A 20,711-nucleotide genomic window follows, 5' to 3' on the forward strand; every position below is an offset into this window, starting at 1 on the left:
CAGTGATCTCCACATTCAATGCCATCTCATTCAGTGCTCACCTCCCTCAGGTCAATCCACAACGTCTCCTGCTCTTCCCTGTGGTTCCTTGGTTGGGAAAGTACTGGATAAACATCTGTTCTTTTGGATTCAGATCCTAGACACCTAACACTCAATAATTCCATGGAGCTCTTAAAAAAATCTTGATTAGGGCCCAGTACATTACAGTCACAGGCTGTGAGAGTTTTTAGTACAGCAATGGGAGAAGAGCCCTAAAATAGGGAGGAGGTTCCATTGTAGTAACGTTCCTGTTCTATCAGCCCTCACACTGAGTAACACTACAGAACTTGATTAAAAATATATTAGCTACATCAAACAGTCATATAAAGTAAGGAATTTATATTTATTTTAAACTAATATGCGTATTATAAAATTACATATAAAAACATAAATATATGTAATGTATTATATGGAGAGAACTTCGTATGTAAAATGCATTATAATGTATGAAATGCTACATATTGCATATTATGTGTTACATGTTGCATCTTATGTATGTTGTATATTATATGTTACATATAGAGAGAGAGGAAAAGAAGAGAGGATGTAGGGCAATTTCATTTTCCGATTCTAGGAAAATAATGAAACCCAAACCATCAGGAACGGTATCACTTGAGCAGAGCATAGGTGCAAGTACCATCCGTGTTATATGCAGAAACATTCACCTTGACCCTAGGGGGCATCTGGGCTGAGACTAGATGACTGAAATCTCTGGGCGATGGTGAACACAGAATTGGGGGACAGCAGATATGAAGACGCACTGAGCCACATGCCAGACGCCCCAAGCGCAGAGAGAGCTTGTGAGCTTCTAGCGGTGGAGACTTGACACACTGCGGGAGAGGAAAATGAAGTTACTGGACCCACTGAAACGGGACTCATTGATCCTCTAGCCCATGGTGGGCAGTGTGCATCAGCATGGTCCTTCAGAGGTAAACAGCACAGCCCAGGGAAAGCTCTGACCTGGGTCAAGCAGCATCACCCAACAGCCACCAGGGGGAGCTCCTCCCTGCACTTTCCTGCTCTGTGAAGGGCCTCTGAGCCCCGGGTTCTTCTCCCATATCCAGCTTCCCAATCCCTCCATTCACCACTGGCTCCACACCTTCCCTATAGGAAGGAATGATTCTGACCCATGATGCCTTGAGAGTGTCTGAGACAGTTTCTGGGGTTGGGTGAGGGCTCCCTGCAGAGGTCAGGGGTCCTGGCTCATTACTATGGCCTCCCAACTTATTCATGATGGAATATATAATAAATGCGTTAGCTCTAAAAATGTCCTAATTTTAGTAGCTATTTATAAGTAGTATGTCAGTCATTTATTTCTATATTTTACAGTGACTTATGAAAGCTGATATTATTTGTGTTTTTCAGATAATTCAATTATTTTTTCTAATTCTTCCTTTTCCTCTTAAGTTTTAGATGCTCCTTCTCTTCAAATTTCGTGCTCATCAAGGTACATATTTTTCTGCACTGTATCAAAGAATCCTTTGTTTAATAGAAGACACAGAATAATTCAGTATGGACCTTTGTCTGAGGTGAGTTGGGGCTCTCAAATACAGATGACGGGAAAGGAAACAATAACCCTGCACATTTTATGAAATGATGTGCTAGCAATCCTGCAATGAACATAAAATCATATTTGATTTCATGCTGTGAGAACGCCAATGTGGTGGTTAAATTGCAAAGATTACTGGAGAAGTTTGGTCTTCCTCCTGCTCCTCTCTAATTCTAAATCCCCTCAGCTGCTCTGCCTGTTCTTTCTGCCCCAGATAGCACTGCTGAGGGAAAAGGGCATTTAAAATGCTGCATAATGTTCACACCAACTCGGTCAGATTCATTTCAGTGTCATTTTTTACATAATATGATAAATAATATTCTTCTCATGATTCATTCCAGAGACATTGACAAACTCCACACAATGAAATGCCTAGAGAGACAGTAACATAGGGACACAGGAAGTACTAATTTGCAGTCTCCTGTACAACTAAGACTGAGCAAATGTCACAGAGGACGGCAATGACCTTGGTGGTGGTCAATAGGGGGACTGCCTTATAACCATTTATTAAGCTCTGCCCGTATTTTGGTGCATATTTTCAAATTTATTTTGCGTATATTTTTAAAGCATTTGTAATATATAAATATTGTTTTATGTAAAAACCCCAACAGAACCTGTCTCAGACCTGGTCAGTATCAGGATTCAAGTTACTGGGAGTTGTTCACTTGGTGAATTTAGAAAATCAGACGGCAATTATTTGTTCTCTGGCCAGAGTTTCATTTGTCATCTGAGAGAGAGAGGCTGCATGGGGCTCACTCCATTTGGCCCAAACAGAAGTCTGCAGTTGCTTGTCAAATAAATGTCTTTATGTTGTTGCATATGCAAAATACCCTTCTCTTTTCAGGCTGAGTAATATTTCTTGGCATTATCTTTATCTATTCATCTGTCGATGGACACTAAGCTGTTTCCATATCTTGGCTCTTGTGAACAAGGCTGCAGTCAACACAAGAATGCAGATGTCTCTTTGAGATTCTGATGTCAATTCTGGTGGATATATACCCCAAAGTGGGATCGCTGGATTGTGCTGAGTGAAATAAGCCAGTCACAGAAGGACAAATATTGTGTGATTCCACTTATGCGAGCTATCTGAAACGGTTCAACTCACTATAGTTGACAACACTGCATTGTGTCATTGAAATTTGCGAAGAGAGAACTTAAATATGCTTGCAAGAAAAAGAAAGAGAAGAAAAGAGAAACCTGTGTGGTGACGGATGTGTTATTTATCCTGATGAGGGGAAACCTTTTGCGATGTATCAAATCATGTCATTGTAAAGAGATACGTTTATTTGGCAGTGATGCCCTATTAAAACTGGAAAAATACCCCCCAAACCAAAAAAGAAGAAAAAAATGTGAAACTCACAGAAACAGGAGAATGGTGATTGCCAGGAGCTGGGGGAAGAGGAAAGAGGGAGCTGCTGTCCGACAGGCACAAAGTTTCAGTCGTGCAAGATGAGTAAGTTCTAGAGAGCTGCTCACAGCCCTGTGCCCAGAGTTACCAGTACTGCAGTGTGCGCTTATGACTTGGTTAAGTGGGCCGACCATAGGGTAAGGGTTCTTACCACAATAAAAAAAAAAACTGGGCAATTTCTGGTGATCACAAAATGCTTAGAGTATATAACTGAAGGAGTAGTACATGAAATATCAAACTTCAAAATTAGATAATTTCGAAGAAATGAAAACTAGAATTGTTTGACATTGAAAGAATTAATATCTCACTAAATGGATTCTCCGAAAAAGATGTACAGTGTTTATAAGTGCAGCGTTGAGAGGATCTGACGGGGTGACATTTTAATAAACTACTTGACGTTTAGTGGATACTCAATAAATGTTCATTCTCCTTTCATTTCTGGTAACTTTGGACCCAATTCCTTCCCAGAGGCATCAGAAGAGATCACATTCATGTGCTTAGAGAACGTCACGTGTGCTCTGCGTCCTCCACGTAGGCAGGGCGGGATGGCTGAAGTGGGCTGGAGTGCCCACAGGTAGGTGTGTCCCTGATCAAACCTTAGCATGTCAGGTTCTAGTAAAATAGTTTCTCCTTAGAGCAGACTTTTTAAGAACAGAATGCTCTAGCATATTTCAAAATTGTTCATTTTTTCTTTCCTCTGTGGAAGCACAATATTTTTTCTCAGACATTCACTGTAAGAAGCAGGTCCAGCTGCTGGAGGCAAAGCTCACAAAAGTTTGGGCCCCTGTGACCAGGTCCTCCTGGAATTTTAACTCTCTGAGGGTCCACACTTGTCCACACTGGGCCTCCTGCAGATTGTCCATTACAGGTTAGGCTTCCCTGCCCCAGCACTGGTCCCCTCGGGGGCTTAGTTGTGATTCTCTGCGTTCACCTGTGAGTCTCCCCAATCTGGGGGCGGCAATTTGCCCAAGACCTCACTGCTCTTATGAACCTAAGAACAGCTGGAGCCTTTTCAGTTTGTTCAGCTGTTTAGTGTTTGGGGATGGAGTGGAGACTTCCAGGCTCCTAACATCATGGACCAGAAACCAGAAGTCAAGCCAACACCTTATTTGTTTTATTTATAGCTCTTCTAATTAATACGGACTGGACATATAATAAAGGGTCCATATTTGAAATGCATAATTTGATACCTTTTGACAATTTATACCCCTTTGAAAACATCAGCACAATCAAGAGAGTGAACATTTCCACCCTGGCACAGTGCTTGTCCTAGGCTGTGCTGCTGGCACTTCCTGCCCCAGCAGTGGCAGGCTCTAATCTGGGCAGTGCTCTGCCCTGCTTGGGTGTACAAAGGCCTGGCCACTGGGTGGGTGCCTCCAGTCCGGAAGTGTTGAGCCTGGTGCCTGGACCACCCAACAAGAAATGGTCCTAGTTCCTGAGAGCAGGGGTCTGATTCGGTCCTCTCTTCTCTCCCCAGGTGGCTGGAGATGCTCATGTTCTATCCCAGGACCAACAAACAGAACCAGAAGAAGAAGCAGAAAGTCGAGCCACCCACGCCACAGGTAGGCAGTGGGTTTGCCAGTTGGTGTCCACTTTGTGGTTTCAGAGATGAGGAGCTGGGGCAAAGCGAGAGTACCCCAGAAGATTCAAGGGCTTCAGGACCCAGCCTAAAATTAGGGGTGAGGGAAGGATTCAGGTCAGGGCTGAGGTGGTCACCAGCCCTGCACGTTGTCTCCATCCTTACAGTGGTCTGTGGGCTACAATCTGCATGCTCCTCTTCAAGCCACAGGGCAGGACCCACTACAGGGACAGGGTGGCCTGCTTGTGTGGTCTGGGGCTGCCCCAGGAGGCTTCCAGCCACGGGGCAGGTGCTGAGGAGCAGTAGCAGAGCGTGTGTCTCTTCCCCTGGCTGTCCTTCCAGCTGCTGGGAAGCAAAGAGCATGCCAGGAGGGGTTGCTGGCTGCACAAACTCCTCATGCACCACAGTCCAAGGAAGGACTCAGCTCGGTTCCACTTTCTACACAGAGATGCTCTTGCAGAGAGCAGGCTGAGAAAGGGGAGCCAAGTGAAGGGCAATTCGGGGACCCCACTCTTGCTCTGGGGCCTTGACCATAAATGGAAAATTTGGTGCTGGTCTTGATTTGTGTGCACCTGCTCTGACTCCCATGTGACCAGAGTGGGAGGTGGCTGGGGTGGTCCCACCAGGTCCAGTCCTTCCCCAAAGACCCCTCTCCTCTCCCTTCTCTTCCCCAGCCAGTGTCCAGGGGCTCAGGGCACCAGGAAAGGTTCTGAGCCTCAGTGAACTGATTTGCAAAATGGGCTTGTTTTGATCCAGTTATAGGATTATTTGTGAGCTTGAAAGGAGGTCTTGGGCCCAGTGTGGGTGCTCAGTAAATGTTATTCCTTTCCTCTGTGCTCAGGCTTCACTGTTACCAAATGTTCTTGCCTGATCGAGCCTCGCAGTAACCCTGAGAATGAGCAGAGTGGAGATTGGGGGTCCCTTGGGCATCTTGCAAGGCCCAGAGCCTGGCAGAGGTCCAGGCATAGCAGAACATGGCTACCCCCAGGGTTCAGCAGTCCTTCCTGGTGCTCTCTCCTTCACTGAGTGGCAGAGATCAGCCTGGGTGGAACTGGGTCCCCCTTCTCCTCTATGCCCCCCGGGTCTCCCCTGGATTTGCCTGCCCTGGGCTGCTGCACAAACCCTCCTACTAGTAGAGTGCAGCTCTGGGCCTGCTCTCAGCTGATGGTCATTGTCTGCCCTCTGTCTACCCTCCCCAAGGAGTCCTAGGCTAGCATCCTCTGGAAGGTAGTGTCCCTGGCAAAATCAAATGGGAGTTGTTCCTGGAGACTGAACAGCTTCCTGCTGGGGAACAGCAGACACACATGCAAATCCCCCAAACCTGGCTGGTTTGAGAGAAAAAACTCCCAGGCAGAATAACAGCATTCAGGGTTACACTGCGTTTCCATAGTAATACCTTGGAAATAGTGCCGTAGCAGACCTCCTGCCTCCAAATAAGGCAACTGCACGTGCAGAAGACACGCTCGGCCCAGACCAGGGAATTTGATGGTGCTCCTGCTCCCTAGCCGTTCCCTCCCCTGTGACGTCCCCTCCCCCAAATAATGCTGGCCTTGGCCAAGCTTCACCTTTTCTGTTGGTAGCAAGAGCCATGTGATCACAGGGTGGGAAGAGCCCCCACTTCCCTGAGGGTCTGTTAGAGCCCGGGCGGTCTGGGGTCCCAGCCTCTTCCACTCAACCACTCCCAAGCCCCAGCAGAAGCCAACCAGGCAGAGTCTCTTTTCCTTTGCCCCTTGCTCCTCAGAGCATCACCTTGAGGCTGCTGGTTTCTGGAAGCTGTGAACTTTCATCAGGGCCACGCTGCTGTGAGTCAGTCTCATGGGGTGAGGTGGGGCCTTTCCAGAGGAGAGCTGCTGATCTCTGAGAAAGCCTCCCTTCCTCAGCCTGATGCCAGAGTCATTCTAGTGCACCAGAGGAAGCTGAGGGGGAAGCCTAAAGCCTTTGGGGCTCCTGTAAAGGCAAGAACCCAAGACCCCATACCTGGCCTCTGTCTCCATGGCCTGGGAGTTTCAGATCAAACCAATGGGGAGCTGCTACACCCCATTCCAGGCCAGAACCCTCCTTCTCATTGGGTTCCTGCTCAGTTTCTGTGCCCAGGAAGTAGAAAGAAAGGCTGTCGTTGAAACCCCTTCCAGAGAGGGGGCCTGCTTAGCACATGGAGGTGATGGAGGCCGCTTGGCCCAGGCCTGCCTTCCTACCCTATTTCCTCTTTCCTCTTGCTTTGAAAACCCTTTCTGAGTAGCCAGATAAATAGCACAGACTTCATTATAGCATTGACATCCCTGAGCAGTGCCGCTGTCCTGGCCACACAGGGACATAGAAAACCTGGTGCCTCCACTCCTTCCTTGTGCACAGGCACTCAGGGTCTCTGTCGGCATGAGCTCCAGCATCCCTCTCCGCCACAGTGGTGACAGTGTGTGGAGCGGTAGCAGTGCCATGTGGCCCTGGCCTGGCCTGAGGCATCTTACTTTCCACATACCTGCTTTGGAGAAGAGAAGCAACTTTCCCTAGAGACAAGGCTTCCTCCCATCACCCACCCAGCCCCTCTCCTGGAAGCCAGCATGGCTTTTCTGCTGCCAGACTGTCCTTCAGTCCCCGCTGACTTGATCAGGCTTTGGCTGCTGTTCATGGCCCCCATTCTCTGGGAAGAGTCCTCCAGAAGCAGGGAACGTGGGGAGGGATCTGGGGACGCAGCCAGCCCTGCACAGGTCGGGGGGCCCTGGGTGTGGGAAATGCATGCATTTCCCTTGCATTTCAGGCCTGGAATTTCCTCTGCCTCTTGCAAAAATTAAGCATAGATCTACCATATGATCCAACTATCCCACTGCTGGGTATTTATCCAAAGAACTTGAAAGCACAACGGCATAAAGATACATGCACTGTTATGTTCATTGCAGCATTATACACAATAACCAAGACATGGAAGCAACCTAGGTGCCCATCAAGGGACAAATGGATAAAGAAGATGTGGTATGTATACACAATGGAATACTACTCAGCCATAAGAAATTATGAAATCCGGCCATTTGTGACAACATGGGTGGTCCTTGAGGGTATTATGCTGAGTGAAATTAGTCGGAGGGAGAAAGTCAAATACCGTATGATCTCACTCAGAAGATAAAAATAACGACAAACAAATACCTAGCAACAGAGATTGGATTGGTGGTTCCCAGAGGGGAATCAGGGCTGGAACAGGGCAAAAGGGGTGATTAGGTTCACACGTGAGGGGGTGGACTATAATTTGTTTTTGTGTGTTGAACATGATGCAGTCTACACAGAATTTGAAATATATCACGATGTACATCTGAAAGCTATATAATGTTATAATCCAATGTTACTGCAACTAAAATGATAAAAAATAAAAACATAAATTAAAATTTTTTTTTAAATAATGAAAATTTGCTACCAAAACAACACAGTAATGATTCATAGAGGCAACATATTAAGAGGATACCAAAAGTGCAAATGGAATATTTACCACATATATATTTTTTTATTCCCAGACTGTGCTTTGTGACCTGCCTTTGCCTGGAGGAGTCACGCCTTGCATGCTGATAACAATTCTGGGCACTGTGAAGCGCAGTGCAAACAGGTGAACAGCAAGATTAGCAAGTCTGTCGTATTTGCTGATTGGTTTAGAATTTTTAAAACTACACATTTAGAATCTTGGCTATACCACAGTACGGGATTATCCCATAAATCAATATGTATTCCCAATACGGGGACAACGTTTCCCTCACTGAATCTTAAACCAGAAGAATCAAGAATAAAACAGTCCTACTTTCTGAGGACAAAGAGGAAGAGCAGGAAACCCATTCTGTTGGTGTTTCCTGGCAGTGAAAGCCTTAGAGCTCAAGGAAACGTGGAGCTTTTGTAATATGATGCCTGGCCGTCTCTCCACCTCTGCGCCATACATTGTGTAAACAACCAAGCATGCACATTATGTCTACATGCCCATCAAAAACAAGGTGTGAAAACAAAAAGACCCCACTGGACATTGTTCCAAGTTGGTCTGAGCGCTTGAAAGTGATGCCACTCTGTCCTGATGTGCGTGCAAATCTCCCCGCAGTTGTGCAGGTCACAGTGCAGTCTCGGACCTTGCAAGCTCGGCTGCCATTTCCATCTTCATAGTGGGGGCAACAGCAGGGTCACAGATTTCTATGGTGTTAGCCTGGTCTACAGCTGACAAGTGGCAGGATGGAGAACCCCAGTTTTCTGAGCAGACTCTATATACTTAGAAGATTTGAACAGATCCCTCAAGTTACAAGACTTCCTCAAAATAAATCAACCTTTGCCCTTGGAACTGGTTTGACTGAGGTGAGCTAGGATGGGGTAAGATTGGAGCTAACAGGTAAATCCGTGCTGATCCATGGCTGCCCTGGGATGCCTGGGCCTGGTGATCACCACTGGTTATACCTACGTGTAAAACAAGAAGGCTAAGGATATCCTGAAGCTGTCCAGTACGCCCGTCCCTGAGGTCAGTGGTGCCACTAAAGCTACTGCAGCCATTAATTCATCTGTGTTTCTGGGTCTTATGACCAGGACACAAAAGGCACAAAGTCAAGCTATGCACACAGGTTTATTCAATAATTTGCAAACAGACTCCATGAGTGTCTGTCACCTTTTTCCTGGTGAATCAAAGGGAGCCACCTCCTCTGTTAGCAGGAGATAGACTCAGCTCTGATCTGATCATTTTACATCCAAATGGCCCACTCACTCCAACCTCCAGCCAGCTTCCTCTGGTTCCGCATGAAGGTCACCACCCTAAGCCAACTGCTACTTCCACACAGCCTGTACAGCTTCTGATGGCACAGTTCTTCCCTGCACAATAAAGCTTGCCTCACAGCAAAGTACAAAACATATATATCCTCTGCCTATGTCCTCGTCCATCTTTCCTCCCAACATAAGGTAGGACCCAGCACACCTTACCCTGTGCACACAGCACTCATGATTTGTTAATATCTGCTCTCCTCCCTGTACGACCCCTCTCATGCAGGACCACACTGATATACATATCTTTGCTTTATTTAGGGTTATTGCACTGGAAACTTTAGCTCCAGGAACACTAGAAATGCAGACTGACACTGCGGCCACTCAGAAGTAATTCTGGTTGAAGTGGTTAAGGTGGTCTAAACTGAAAAAATTATTGCTTGGTCCTGCAAATTCTATGTGAGGAATTACAAGAAAAAAAAGAACACTGAAGGCAGTAGAGATGACAGTATCTTGCTTTTCACTGCAGAGGAAATATAGGCATTGGATTTTCAGTCAAATACAAATTCTATTGCCATTGGCTATCTTGGTCTTTTCCCTGTGAATTTAATCATTGGAAGACACAGTGTGGTGTATGTGTTCATTACTGGGTGAATCAAAACATACAGAGAATCATTGTTAAAAGGTCTAGAGTGCAGACGTTGCTTTAAAACCAGAGCACATGCTGATTCTGTCAGTGCTTTATGGGGTTCGCTGAGACACTGAGGGAAAGAGTTAGTGATTCGACAGCCAGGACTTGTGTTTGCCTTGACATCCAAGTGCAGGAACTGGGGTCAAAAAGCCAAGCAGCACTTTCGTGGGGTTGGCCCCGTGGCCGAGGGGTTAGGTTCTCGTGCTCCGCTGCATGCGACCCAGTGTTTCGTTGGAGCGAGTTCTGGGCGCGGACATGGCACTGCTCATTGAGCCACGCTGGGGCAGTGTCCCACATGCCACAACTGGAGGGACCCACGGCTAAGAGTATACAGCTATGTACCGGGGGGCTTTGGGGAGAAAAAGGAAAAAATAAAATCTTTGAAAAAAAAAAAAAAAAGCCAAGCATCACTTTCATTAGTTCCACTTGACATCATGGAATGTTTACCACATTTATTGTCACGACTTTACAACTTAGCATCGGAATACTGAACTTTAACGATGTTGTCTAGCTCTTGCTGTGTCAGGACTTGGCTTTTGGTTAACTATGAGGAAGCCAAGTATTTGAAAGCTCTTATTTGCCATTAGTAGGGATTAAAAGCAGGCTGGCAGGGCAGGAAGGAGGTAACCGTTATTCTCTGCAAAGTAAAGCATAAAGTGCCCTCAAAGTGGCCCGAAAACCTCTGTGAGAAAACCTTGAAGACCTTTCATGGGTAGAGGTGGTAAAGAGGGAATGACAGCTGACTAGAATGACGTGACCAAGACAACGAGGCAAAAAACTCAGCACGTTGTCTTGCTTCCTGTCAGATGCTCATGTATTACATCCAGTCCTTGGCCCAGGGTACCGTCAGTGTGATTTCTGTTTAGAAAATTGTCAGGTATTTATACAATGATTTGCTCTTTAGAAAATTGCATGTTCTTCACTTGATACAAATGCACAGCTTGAATCATTTTACTAACTCTGGTCTTTGGTTTAAAACAGGCTTGCTTGAGATTTCAAGAGAGGGCATGAGTTCGCCTTCCACTGTAACCCGCGCTTCAGTGAGAACAACAGGGGAGCCATTGTTTGCATTACAAAGCTGGATAATATCTGGGGAAAGGAAGACAGACAGGCAGATTTCCCCTTTGAAAGTGGTAAACCAAAGTAAGTTATTGCTACTATGAGATATTGAAAATGTCTGTTGCTCATGGGACTCGCTCTAAACCACAATGCCCTTGAAATGAATTTTCATCAGCTCTCCTGAGACACCTAACTAGGACATCTCCTCCCCATCCCAGGGGACCAGGCACTGCAGGCTGGAACAGGGCAGGAGCGCTGACCACAGGACCTTGGCACATGTCAGGATTTGGAGATGGCTCTTTAAGGAGGTGAAATGAGGTCCTGATGCAACGGGACTGGGGTCCTTATGAGAAGAGGAGACACAGATGCAGAGGAGCAGCCCCGTGAGGACGGAGGCAGAGACGGGAGGGAGGCGGCCACCAGCCCAGGGACCCTGGAGCCCCAGACACTGGAAGAGGCCGGAGGGACCCTCCCGTGGAGCCTCCGGAGGGAGCACAGCCCTGCAACCCTTGACCTCAGACTCTGGGCTCCAGGATGGGGTAGGACGGATCCCTGGGGTTCAAACCCCTGAACGGTCCTTCACCTGGAACTCTCCGGACCTGCACTCTGCCTCACCCATCCAATCCCGTTTTGCATACTTGGCCACCCCTCAGCCTGATTCCCAGCCCCCGAGCGGCCCAGGCAGCCCCGACAGGGTGTGCCGACGACCTGGGTGGGGGGACCGGAGGCAACTGCCCCCCACTAACGATTCCCCTAAACCCCATCTTCCCTCCGGCATCTGATACGCAGACGCCCTCGGCTCACGCCCCATTCCTTTATATCCAGGCCGATGACACCCGGCCCCCCCCCAGGGCTCCCCGGCCGAGCGCTCGGTGTCCGGGGCTGATTACCGCCCAGCTTGCTGCGTGAAAGATGTGAGTCCTGACTCGGTTGGGGGCCAAGCGGCCCCAATTAACACAGCAGTGGCTTTCATGTTCACCTCAATTAAGCCGGCTGCCGTTTCCTGAGTCGTTTCCGGGGCAGCCACACATCAAAGGGCCTCGCGGGCCACGCAGCAGGTGACGCTCATTTGCACACTGACCCAGGCAGGCGGGGGCGGGGGGTGCTCTGCGAGGGACCAGGAGCTGGTTGGGGTGAAGGGTCATGGGTCGGGTCCTCCAGGGAGGGTCCCTCCTGCCTCTTCTGCTTATCAAACCATGTGAGGCAGCATCTTGCATACAAAATGCAGGAAAACGGGCATGGATGTGAGTTCAGGGCCACTCTTCCTCAGAAAAAACTGATCTCTGATTCAAAGGATGACTCGGGTCTTGAGTCAGAGGCCGCTTCCCCCTTTGATGAGCCTGGTGGTGGGGAGGTCACAGGGCATGGTGGGCACTGCCTCCTTCCACCTCTGAGGTCCGACCACCGTCCTTCAGAAGCGCAGGACCTGACTGACCCAAATCACCCATCACAAACCGACTCCCAGACAGCATTGCCTCCCAACCTCAAAACCACCATCAAAAGGGCCCAGTCGGTCCCCACATTTGCTTGTCTCCTTCCCCGTGCAAAAACCGACGCTCCATCCTCGGTGCCGAAAGCACGAAAACAGATGCCTGCATCCTGGGACGGTGATCTAGCCGCTGTTTGCAGGAGGAATAAATGAGACCGAAAACGAATGGGCAAAATACGGTCCATCTGTGCAGTGGAATATTATGCAGCCATGAAAAAGGAGCCCATGTCCAAATCTGCTTCCTTTTCATGGCTGCGTAATATTCCCTCCACAACGGCCTGTGTGCTGTTCCTCCATTTATGCAGCTGTGGACACTTGTGGCGTTCGATGCATCTGATTTTTATAAGTCGGTCTATTAACCTGAGCCGCTTCCTGTCCATTTTCCTTTCTCCAGGGGCTCAGTATTTATTCCCAGGCCACGTGACCCTGGGGCATCATGTCCCTGGGCAGCATTGACAGCTGTCGACCCTGCAGAGAGGCCCCCCTGTCCTGCTGTTTGCACAAGACCCCACCCACCTCGCCCCCATCTCCACGTGGAGCTGGCCTGTCAGATGCAGCAGGAGATGCAAAAAAAATCCGGCACAAAGTGGATTTTTCATTTCTCAGGAATACTTGGGAAATGACTAGAAGGAAACACTAACAAAAATTAGCAAGAGTGACAAGGCAATGGTAATGAGCACGCTGTCTTTCAAAAGAAGAAATCATTCAAAATATTTCTTTATCAGAGTCGCAAACACAATCATGTCCTCTGGTACAGTAAAACCACTTTAAAGGTATATTCCAGCACCCTGCTACATTCCATCCCATTTCCCGTATATATTCTCTATCAGTGCACATCACACTGTATATACATATTCCAGCACCCTGCTCCATTCCATCCCATTTCCTGCATCTATTCTCTATCAGTGCACATCACACTTTATGTTTACTCATGAGATCTAAACTTCGTGTACAAAATACTCATCACCCTGAATAAGAGAGAGTGCAAGATGGCACAATCAAGCACACAGACTCAGCACGCTCTTCACAGTCTACTTTCCTTCAGAAGATGGGCAAGTTCCTTTCCCTCCAGCTCTCATTTTTCTCCTCTGCCAATATTTATTCATCCACTAGATCCTAGTTACTGTCCAAAAAAATTTATCAGCAGTTCTCTATATTTTAGATACCAGACTTCCCTCTGACATACTAATGGCAAGCATTACCCCATTCCATTGACTTTCTTTTTATCTTTGTTTTCTTTGATGTAAATGTTTCTTATTTCCATATATATACGATTTGAATTTTTCTATTTTGCCACCAATAATTTCCTTTCATGTTTCTATAATTTCTAATTTACTCAGTAACTCCCCTGTCTCAGATTGTATCCTAAGAAATTATCAGAAACTTGGACACACTGAAACGGATCACACTTATGTGGAGATGGCAGTGGTGGGGAAGGACAGAAAGGGGTGGAAATGTATAAATTTTGCATTGTTTGACAGGCATCTTTACTTCTTTCAGTTTTTAATAGAGTGCCATTCCTGTCTTCCATTGTAAAGACCAGGGAAATAAAAATCTAATGTTGAGACATAAAAGAGAAGCTTGAACAAAAGTTGACCTTTTAAAAGATGTTAATTGAAGGATTACGTATAATAGGAAAATTAGAAATAGCTTAAATAGCTAATACGAAGAGAGTGATTGATTTGTAATATATAGCATATGTAAAACATAAAACATATACAGCAATTAATTAAAACATTTTCTTTTAAAGAAAGATGTGGGTTTTTAATAACTGAAAATTTAACATTTAATTAGATCATCAGGGACATAATTAGATTGAGCTATTTGCAGGAATTTTTAAACTATATTTTTTGCATAAAAACTATTATTACACTGCTGGTGAAAATTAAAACACAAGAAAGGTTCACGCGATCTTGCCAGATCACCCAGCTAATCCCAGGCTTTGTCAATATGTGTGTGTGACTTGTAAATAATTGCAGTCTGTCAACTCTGTATTTATACATTTTCAGAGATGATTTTGGAGATGTGTGTTTAAATTTTACAGAGATTTTTTAACAGTGTTTTTAATCATGTTTTATGAGTTCTAAAGCAGCATAAAAGAAAAATATTTGTCACCTTATATAAAACATCTACATAATAAAAATGCCATTTAACATATTTATTGTATTTCTGCTATGTTTTCTCAGACAGTTTCTGAGGGAAGAATCATCAACAGCTTTTAATTATTGCTGGAAGAAAGCAGCAATAAGTGGATGAGAAAAGAAAAGTTTGAGTGAGTTCTACTTTCTTTAAGTCTCCAAATGGACACTTAAGGGGGAAAATGCTGATCCAAAGCAATGGCTGACAGTGTTCCGGATTAAATGAGAGCCTATTCATCCTCTAAACATGTAAGACTGATTGGGAAAATCTCTATATTTGTTTTCTAGAAAGACTCCACAGTTTATACTTGTGGCCAACTAATGTTAAATTTTGTAATTCTTACTAATTTTTTATAGCAATACCTCTTGCTCTTGATGTCTCAATACTTTAACTAAAAATGCTCATAATTTCTAATGGTAGATCCAAGGATATTGTTATTGTTGTTGTCATTATTAGTATTTTAAAGTACCATTTATTGAAAATCTACTATTTGCCAGGTACTGTAATATAATTTATCTTAAATCTCCATGGAGAAGAGACTGTTATCAAACTGAGGTTTACGAAGGATTACGTCTCTTGCCCAAGGCCATATATGGCCTTCAACCTTTGGATTTCAAACAGTGGCAGGGTAGAGATTAAAACCCAAGTCAAAGCCCACACTCTTTGCCACTACCCTGTACACATCTTGGGCCGCTGCTAGACACACCAGAACCACCTGTTGGATATGCCAGAAACATCTGCCGGATACGCTGAAACCACCTGCCAAATATGCCAGAATCAGGTCCCGGACATGGTGGAAACACCTGCCAGACATGTCCAAATCACCTGTCAGATACGCCAAAACCATGTGCCACACATGCCGGAACCACCTCGTGGATACATCTGCTGGATACTCCAGAAACAGGAAAACCACAGGACGGAACCAGGTGCCAGACAAGCGTTAGGCCCCTTCCAGACTAGCCTGAACCACTTGCTGGACCAGCCTGAATCACTTTATGGACATTCCAGAACCACATGCCCAGCATGCTAAAACCGAGTGACTGACACGCCACAACCACCTGCTGAGCACACCTGAACTGGTCACTGTGAAACCACCTGCCGGATACACCAGAACCAGGTGCCAGACATGCCAGAACCACCTGCCAGATACACCAGACACAGGTGTCGCACATGCTGAAACCAGGTTCCCAACATGACTGAACCACCTGCCAGACACGTTGGAGCCACCTGCCGGATATGCCAAAAACAGCTGTTGCACATGCTGGAACCAGGTGCTGGACACACCTGAACCACCTGCTGGACAAGCTTCAACCACCTGCTAGACACAAGGGACCCACTTGCCGGACATGCTGTCATCACCTTCAGGAAACGCCAGAACCATCAAGTGAACATGCCAGAAGCACCAGCCGAACATGCCAGAGCCAGGTGCTTGACACGCCATATCTGCCTGCCAGACACACTGAAATCACCTGCCAGATATGCCAGAACCAGGTCCCGGATACGCCAGAACCAACTTCCAGGCAAGCCAGAAAAATCTGCCGGACACGCCAGAACCACCCCTCAGACTGGCCAAAAACACGAAAGTGAAATGACGGGATCATGTCCTGGACATGTTGTAGCCACATGTCAGACACGCTGGAATCAACCGCTGGACATGCTGGAACCAACTGCTGGACACCCCGGAAGCACCTACCACACATGTCAGAACCACCTTCTGGACATACTGGAAACTCATGCCAGACAACAGGAACCCCCTGCCTGACAAGCTGGAACCACCTGAATGACATGCCAGTACCACTGCTCGGACATGCCAAAACCAGCTGCAAGACAAAACTGAAACACCTGCCAGACAAGACTGAACCACCTGCTGGATACACCTGAACCACTTGACAGACACTCCAGAACCGCATTCCCAGCATGATGGAACCACATGTCCGATATGCCAGAAGCAGGTTCCGGAGGTGCCGAAACCACCTTCAGGACAGGCCTGAACCACCTGCTGGACCTGCCTGAACCACCTGACCGACATGCTTCAACCACCTGCTTGACTCCCCGGAACCACCTGCTGGACACCTGTTGGATATGCCAGAACCAGGTGCTGCATACACTGAAACCACCTGCCAAATGCCCAAGAACCAGGTGCCAGACATGGCGGAACCAACTGCCAGACATGTCCAAATCACCTGTCAGATATGCCAAAACCATGTGCCGGTCACACCAAAAGCACCTCTCGGACACGCCAGAACGAACTGCCAGATACGCCAGAAACAGGTACAGCTAGGGTGGAACCAGGTGCCAGATAAGCCCGAAGCAGCTGCTGGACTAGCCTGAACCACATCCTGGATGAGCCGGAACCACCTGCTGGACCATCCTGAACCACTTTACGGACATTCTGGAACCACATGCCAGGCACGCTGTAACCAGCTGCCCAACACGTAAGAACCACCTGCTGAACACGCCTGAACCACCTGCCCGACACGTGGGAACCACCTGCCGGATACACCAGAAACAGGTGTCACACATGCCGAAACAAGGTGCCAGACATGACTGAACCACCTGCCAGACATGCTGGAGCCACTTGCTGGGTATGCTAAAAACATGTGTTGCACACCCCGGAACCAGGTGCTGAACACGACTGAACCACCTGCCGGACAAGCCTCAACCACCTGCTGGAAGTGACTGAACCACTTGCAGGACATGCCATCACCAACTTCAGGACACACCAGATCCATCTGGTGGACACGCCAGAAGCACCAGCCGAACATGCCGGAGCCAGGTGCTGGACACACCAGAACTGCCTGCTGGACACACCAAAATCACCTGCCTGATATGCCAGAACCAGGTCCTGGTTACACCAGAACCGACAACGAGAGAGGCCGGAAAAACCTGCCGGTCACATCGGAACTACCAGTCAGATACGCCGAAACCACCACCCCAATTTGACTGGATCAGGTCCTGGACATGTCGTAGCCAGCTGCTGGACACATTGCAATCACCTGCCAGACATGGGGGAACCAACTACCAGACACCGCAGAAGCACCCACTGGACACGTCAGAACCACCTTCTGGACATACTGGAAACTCATGCCAGACAACAGGAACCCCCTGCCTGACATGTTGGAACCACCTGAATGACACACCGGTACCACTGGCCGGACATGCTGGAACCACGTGCCAGACCAAATTGAACCACCTGCCAGACAAGACTGAACCACCTGACAGATACCCCTGAACCACTTGACAGACACTCCAGAAACACATGCCGAGCAGGCCAGAACCACCTGTCAGGTATGCCAGAACCAGGTGCCGGACACGCCGGAACCACCTTCCAGACATACCTGAACCACCTGCCAGATATGCTGAAATCACCTGCCAGATACCCTAGAACCAGGCCCCTTATATGCCGGAACAACCAGCCAGACATGCCAGAATCACCCACCAGAAACAGTGGAACCACCACACAGATATATCAGAACCACCCACCAGACCCGCCAGAAACACACCACAGACACGCCGGAACCACCTGGAACCACCCACTGGACACACTGGAACCACTACTCAGACATGCTGGAACCACCAACCAGACACACCGAACCAACTTCCGGACACAGCAGAAGCACCCACCAGACACCCCAGAACCATCTTCCAAACGTACCAGAACCACATACCAGACACACCAGAACCACCTGTTGGATATGCCAGAACCAGGTGCCGGATACACTGAAACCACCTGCCAAATAAGTCAGAACCAGGAGCCGGACACGACAAAAACACCTGCCAGACAAGCTGGAACCACCTGCCTAACATGCCAGAACAAACTGCCGGACATGCCGAAATCACCTTCCGGACACGCCAGAAAGAGTTCCTGGATATGCCAGAACCAATTTCCATAAAATGCTAGAACAACCTGCTGGACATGCTAGAATCAACCACCGGACACATTGGAACCACCTTCCTGACATACCAGAAACTCATGCCAGACACACAGGAACCCCCTGCCTGTCATGCCAGAACCACCTGAATGACATGCCAGTACCATCGGCTGGACATGCCATAACCACCTGCCAGAGAAAACTGAACCACCTGCCAGAAAAGACTGAGCCACCTGCTGGACATGCCTGAACCACTTGACGGACATTCCAGAACCACATGCCAGATACGCTGGAACCACCTGCAGTACAGGCCTCAACCACCTACTGGACACGCCTGAACCACCTGGTGGACACACCGCAACCACTTTCCGGATGCGCCGGAACCATCTGGTGGACATGCTGGAACCACCTGAATAACATGCTGGAACCACCTGACTAACATGCCGGAACCACGTGCCAGACACGCCAGCACCACCTGCTGGAAACCCCGGAACCACAGCCCAGACATACTGGAAGGACATGCTGGACATGCAGGAACCAATTGCTGCACACACCTGGACCACTTGCTGGACACCACCAAAGCACATCCTGGAGAGGCCTGAATCCGCTGCTGGACACGCCCAAACCACCATTCGGACACTTCAGGACCATGTTTCAGAAATGCCTGTACCACAGGACGGCCATGTCTGGACCATGTGCCGGATGCATCTGGACCAGCTGACAGACATGCCTGAACAACCAGCTGGACACCCCGGAACTACCTGCCAGGCATACCGGAGCCATCCACTGGAAACGCCTGAATCACCTGCCTGATATGTTGGAACCAACTGCCGGAAATGTTGGAAACAACACCCGGACAATCTGCAACTACCCATTGGAGACACTAGAATCAGATCCTGGACACACCAGAAGCACCTGCCGGACACTCTGGAACCACCTTCTGGAACCACTGGAATCACCCACTGGATACGAAGGAACCACCTTCCAGACACACCAGAACCACTTGTCAGATTCGGCGGAACCAGGTGCTGGACATGATGAAACCACCTGTCGGATATGCCAGAACCAGGTGCCAGACACGAGAGACCCACCTGCTGGACAAGCCGGAACCACCTGCCTGACATGCTGGAACAACCTGCCGGACACGCCAAAATCATCTGCCTCATACACCGGAACCAGGTCCTGGAAAAACCTGCCAGACACACCGAAACCACCACCTGCACACTCCGAAACCACCAACCCGATTCTGGCAGTTCCTGCAGGTGGTTCCAGAGTGTCTGGCAGGTGCTTTTGGTGTGCTGGGACCTGATTCTGCCATCTCCGGTGGGTGGTTCCAGAGTGTCCTTGTGGTGGTGTCCAGCAGTTGGTTCCAGCGCGTCAAGCAGGTGGTACAGGCGTTTCTGGGAGGTGCTTTGTGGGTGTCTGGCGAGTGGTCCGGGTGTGTCTGGCAAGTGGTTCCAGCATGTCCGGCGTGTCCTTCCACTATGTCTGGCCTGTAATTCCTCATGTCCAGCCAGTGGTTCTGGCGTGTCCGTCACTTGGTTCTGGCATGTTTGGCAGGTGGTTCTGGCAAGTCCACCAGATGGTTCTGGCTCATCCTGAAGGTGGTTATAGCATATCTGGCAGGTGGTTCAATCATGTCCAGCAGGTGGTTCAGTCTTGTTCAGCAGGTGGTTCAGTCATGTCCAGCACCTGCTTCTGGCATGTGAGAAAGCTGTTTCTAGCATATCCAGCAGGTGGCTCCAGTGAGTCCGGCAGGTGGTTCAGTTGTGTCCAGCACCTTGTTTCTGTGCGTGCGAAACCTGTTTCTGGCATATCAGGCAGGTATTTCTGGCATGTCCAGCAGGTTTTTCACTCAAGTCTGGCAGTTGGTTCAGGCGTGTCCAGCAGGTGGTTCTGGCGTGTTGGGCACCTGGTTCCAGCATGCCCGGCATGTGATTTGGGAATGTCTGTAATGTGGTCCTGGCTGGTCCAGCAGTGGTTCAGACTAGTATGGCAGCTGCTTCAGGCTTGTCTGGCACCTGGTTCTGGCCTGTCCTGGACCTGTTTCTGGTATATCTGGCAGATGGTGCCGGTGTGTCTAAGAGGTGGTTCCGGTGTGTCTGGCAGATGGTTTTGGTGTACTCAGCAGGTGATTTGGAAGTGGCCAGCAGGTGTTTCCTCCATGTCTGGCAACTGG

The 20,711-nt window shown here is 48.3% G+C and overlaps 1 protein-coding gene across 3 annotated transcripts in view; it reads left to right on the forward strand.

Annotated features, from left to right (window-relative positions):
- Positions 1-15,084, forward strand: part of LOC138922904 (rho GTPase-activating protein 20-like) — a 97,059-nt gene extending 81,975 nt beyond the window's left edge. For 2 of the 3 annotated variants that reach the window (XM_070259337.1, XM_070259338.1), the window contains 7 exons: positions 1,447-1,568; positions 3,465-3,570; positions 4,474-4,558; positions 7,470-7,542; positions 8,076-8,164; positions 10,955-11,116; positions 14,708-15,084. The gene's annotated coding sequence lies outside the window, so the exon portion shown is untranslated. Of the gene's footprint in view, positions 1-1,446; positions 1,569-2,432; positions 2,779-3,464; positions 3,571-4,473; positions 4,559-7,469; positions 7,543-8,075; positions 8,165-10,954; positions 11,117-14,707 lie in introns of those variants that run through there. The other variant, XM_070259336.1, reaches the window with a different exon arrangement.
- Positions 15,085-20,711: the final 5,627 nt, after the last annotated feature.

This window comes from Equus caballus, unplaced genomic scaffold (assembly GCF_041296265.1).
Source record: "Equus caballus isolate H_3958 breed thoroughbred unplaced genomic scaffold, TB-T2T haplotype1-0000016, whole genome shotgun sequence".
Taxonomy (NCBI): domain Eukaryota; kingdom Metazoa; phylum Chordata; class Mammalia; order Perissodactyla; family Equidae; genus Equus; species Equus caballus.